Source organism: Epinephelus moara, chromosome 3 (assembly GCF_006386435.1).
Source record: "Epinephelus moara isolate mb chromosome 3, YSFRI_EMoa_1.0, whole genome shotgun sequence".
NCBI lineage: Eukaryota > Metazoa > Chordata > Actinopteri > Perciformes > Serranidae > Epinephelus > Epinephelus moara.
The window spans coordinates 1,327,201-1,332,241 of record NC_065508.1 but is presented as its reverse complement, the minus strand read 5'-3'; positions in this window follow the sequence as shown (position 1 = coordinate 1,332,241).

The following is a 5,041-nucleotide window of genomic DNA, read 5'->3' as shown; positions in this document are numbered from 1 at the left end:
CGAGTAGAGAGAGCTACAGACACAGTGGAGCAAAGCTCGTGACATCACACAGCCCAGAGGTAAGGGAAACGCTAGTATGCTATTTACAGAGATAGCACTGGCGATCTGAACCGGTCAGTGGCGAAAAAACACACACTTCATACACACATACTCACTTACAGTACCGAGCGGGGACGCCCTCCCCCTCTCTGCTCCAACACTGACTGACAGCTTACTCCACTCATTCACACTCACCACTGCCCCAGGGCCGCTACAATATGCTATCTACAGAGATAGCACTGGTGATCTGAACCGGTCAGTGGCGGAAAAAAGCACTTTTAATGCGCAAACTTTTACGAGACGCATTTGCCCCTGTTACCGTTTTAGCTTGTTTCGCGGCTCCGGTTGCATCCGCCTCCCTCAATACTGAACCAATTTTAGAACGAGTTGTACCTATGAATCATACGCACACATACACATGGGGAAATAGAGCCCAGGTTGAAAAATACCGAAGTTGTCCTTTAAATCAGGGGTCAAAAAACTTCAATATCAAAAGAGACATTTTGTTTATTAAGATAAAGGTAACACAGTATTAGTTTTAAATGAACGTTCATTTTTATGTTTCACCACAAAGTTGTTTCTCTCCAGTGAGTGATTTATGATTATTTGGTACTTTGGTAACATTGCAGCGTTGAAAGCAAACAAATCTGTCCAAGCATGTTATTAACTAGCCTGTGGAATAACTGCAGGTACCAGTTCAAAATAATTGTTGTTCATTAACATATAATTTCTTGTCAAGGCCACACAGAGCCACTGGAGCAAAGCTACAGAGCCGCAGGTTGCCGACCCCGCTTTATGTTACAGGGTTTCAGTATCGACCTTCCATAAAGTCGGAGGACTCAGGAGAGACATGACAGGTCTGTTCACCTGGATTGTTAGTTACTGTCTGCAAACATGTCAGCCATGTGCAGAATGTGCAGAATGTGCAGTTTTCTCTCTTGGATGCTGCTTACAGTCTGGCACCTGGTCAACCCGCTCTCACTCCGAACCCATCAAATAGGAACTGATCAGAGTACCCTTAAAGTACCGGATCAATAAGCAGTGTAGTAGTATCGTTCAAATCTTAACGACATCTCTAATCGGTGCTTAGTTATTCAGTGTCAACCTGGCAGACACTTTGTCCTCTGCTAATATAATGCTGACTCATTTCTGGGTTTAAAGAGTCAATCCTGCTCCACTCTGCGCTGACTGACTCGCTCTAGGAGCCAGCCTCAAGTGGCCGTTTGAGGAACTGCAGTTTTAGGGGTCGTACAAAAGTTGAACATGTTTGCCTCATGGTGCAGGTGTCACGCCCTGAAAAACAGCCACTCAGGAACATGTGCGCACCGCGACAGTATCGCTCTGGCGTATGAGCACACCTGCCATGCGTCTAGATCAAAAACAATGAATTTGAGCACACGAGAGACGCGGCGTGTGTGTGAGGCCCTTAAAGTGTCATTTTTCAGCCTTGGATGCTGCAGCTTGGTCAACAAGCAGGTGACCTCCACTGCTGGTGGCAGAGGGGTCAGTGGTGTCTCCAAAGACCTGTCTATACTTTCATCTGATCATAATTCTGTTCACACGATGTCATGTTACAAATATCGTTGTCTACACTAAAACGCTAAAATGACTCCAACTGTCACATGTGCCAGTCTGGGGCCATTTAGTGGCCGTTTTGGTAAGGAACCGGAACCAGGGCAAGAGAGACAGGATCTTGAATTTGATGGATGCGCCTTTCCGTCAGAATAAAAGCACCAAGCTAATAAAAATGCGGTGAAACTTTTTAATTTAAAGAGTAATAGCAAATAAATCGATGGTGAGCCAGAATTTAAAGTTTTACTTTGGTGAATTTGGTGAATTCCAGATCCGCTCTCTAGACCGGAACCAGAATCCAGACAAAATTCAGAGTGAATGGAAACCAGGCTCTTCGCCGTACGTGAAGAGCCTGGTGACGCGAGGCTAACATGTTCAGTGTTCACACAGACAGTGTTGCTGCTGCTGTAACTGCTGTATTTTCACAACTGAAAGCAGGTACTCAACGTATTTATGGAGCCGTGCAGCCGCTGCATCATCAACAACATGTTCCTGCAAATATTTCACAATAAAAAGCCTCATCTAATGAAATGAAGGGACTCTGTCCACAGAGACGTGGTCAGGGGACACTGTAGCAAAAGGAGGTGCGATGTCAGTATGATCATCAAGAGACCATTTTCACTGCCTAGTTGTTGCTAAAACATGTCACACTTTTCTCTGGATGTTCTGCAGCTGAGCAGCAGCTGAGCCCACCTGTGGTCTGGCCGTTAGCTGTCTGTCTGTCTGTCTGTCTGTCTGTCCGCTAACCTATTCAATTTAAGGACAATGAAGTTCACTTAAACATACGAGTGAAAGTTTTCCTTCCACTCCTCATCAACAACAATCCCACTCTGGAAAGTGTCCCACCATCTGCTGGTTCCACTGGTCCTGATCCAAAACCATGGGTTCTAGTGGACTTTAAACTGCAGACGCCTCCATTCATCTGTGAAGTGGAGAGTTTAAGTGTAAAGTCGTCATCAGACCGAGCAGTGTTGACAAAACTTCAGCAAACCAGTTGTCCTCCATTGTTGTTGTTGTCTCCAGCGTTTGCTCATCACACAAAGCATCAATAGGCACGTGCGGTTTGAGAAGATGATTTCATCATTGTGTGTGTTGACATTTTACACGTCAACACAGATGAACAGTAAATGTAGTTGAGATAAATCTTCACCTTAGAGGGCGTTTTGTTGATGAAACTCTGGGTTTGTCTCCAGGCAGCCGCTGTCAGAGTTCAGCATCACCAGCCAATCACTGATCTTATAAACGGCCTCAGCTCAGCTCAGGTCTGAGCGGAGGAGGCTCACGTCCACACAGGTGAGCACGAGACACACACTCACACACAGTCAGTCTGATGATGATGATGATGATGATGATGTTTGTTTACTGAGTGATGTTTGTACCGTGTTTTATTTTCTAGAGACAGAAACCGTCTCACATTCTGTGATCTTATCTTGTTTGTGCTGTAAATCTGCTGAGATCAGATTCTTTAATCAGCTGATTTGAACCCTGTGTCAAAGACTCTGTCAATATTGTTTCTAAAAATAGAGATTATTAATATGTTAGTATTTTACTGTGTGCAGCACATTATGTGATTTGCTTTTGTGTTAACGCTTGAAATTAAATCTTGAATACATGAAAAGAATTGAACAGAATTGACTGAATCTTTGAGGCAAATTGGAATAAATTTAAAAATGAATGAATGAAAGCAGACACACAGCCTTCAGTCAGATCTTCTAGTGTTTTACAGTAATAATATTTAAATGAGGTCATGTTTTCTGTTGAAGTGTGAGCAGCCTGCCTCGACTGAGTTTTAAGCAGCAGTTGCGTCACTTTAAATCTGTCTGCAGACCTTTGATCTGACGCCACAGCGTCTTCTTCATCTATCATCCTAATAGTTTAACTCATTAAGGTTTTATTGTTTGACTGTGGTCATGATGTGGCTGTTTTTGTCTCAGTGTAGTTGTTGGGATGTCCATGGTTTCATTTAAAATACTGAGCCCTGAATCAGTGAATCCTGACGAGCTCAGTTTGAAAAGCTGCAGACGGATCAAAGCTGAAACTGTTTGCTCCTCTAAAATATGTTTGAATTATTTGGGTTTCACATCAGTGAGACGAATATTATTTTTCTCGTCTGTTGCTGATCGACTGATTCACTGAAATGAAAATGTTTTTAAACAAAGTAGATGAGCATAAACCGTAACAAAATAAAAGCTGCTGCGTCTATTTTAATTTCACTTTGATATGAGATTAAAACATTCAAAATTGAAACTGCTTTTAATCTTAATAAGTTTAATAAGTTTACGTCACACCTTGTCCGTCATATGTTTAAATATCTGTTTAAATTCCTGTCATTGTAATCACAGCAGGGTTACACTTCAGGGAGCAATGAAAGTTATTTGTCAGTTACAGCTCCTCTACTTTAAATATAGATACACAAAATTAAGAAATGTGTATAAACATATTTTCTATTGTATTTTTATGTACTTTTTAAAAAACACTATTTAATTGTCTTGTACATCATGTGCACAAAAATGTAAAAAAAAAACAAGGTTTATTGATTTTATTATTAATCCACAGTGAGCCTTTACTTTGAAAGACGATACGCTTTAGGGTATAAAAATATACAGTCATTTCTGTTTCGATTAGGTAAGTTGCAGATAAAGATAAACGTGCATTTTGCTGTAAAGTTTTTAAGTGTTAAGACAACAGAGAATATTACTATACATATTGCTGATATGTTTTATTTGTGCAAATTACTTACTGTGTTAATCCTACGTATCTTCATTTAAGAGTTGGTTCACTCTAACAAATAAAATTCAAAGATTTGAAAATGTTATGCATTTTCAGTTTCTGAAAGTAAAGTTCCATAGGCTAGTTTTGGAAAGTAAAGTTATGTATTTTTAGGGTAGGGTAACATAGGTTTTGTTCATCAAAATAAAGTAACGTATTTTGAGTTTACAAAAGTAGAGTTACGTAGGTTTTGTTTTCCAAAGTTATGTGTTTTTAGTCTACGTAAGTAAAGTTACGTAGGATTTGTTCACCAAAATAATGTTACATATTTTCGGTTTGGGAAAGTAAAGTTAGGTATTTTTAGTTCACGTAAGTAAAGTTACATAGGTTATGTTTACCAAAGTTATGTGTTTTTAGTCTGCGACAGTAAAGTTATGCAGGTTATGTTTATCAAAATAAATATACATATTTTCAGTTTAGGAAAGTGAAGTTACATATTTTTAGTTAACAAAAGTAAATTAGTGCGCATGCGCCACGGTGTATGCAGCCTGTTCCAGTCGCTCCTGCTTACTTTAACTTTGTTTTCAACTTTTTTCCTCTCTTCTTTATCTTACTTGTTCTGTTTTTACTTTAGTTATTTATTAAGCTACGTCCTCTCTAAGCATGCTTGTGTGGAGAGTTTTTGTTGTTTCGCTCGTGGTGGAATCGCTCCTTTTACTCT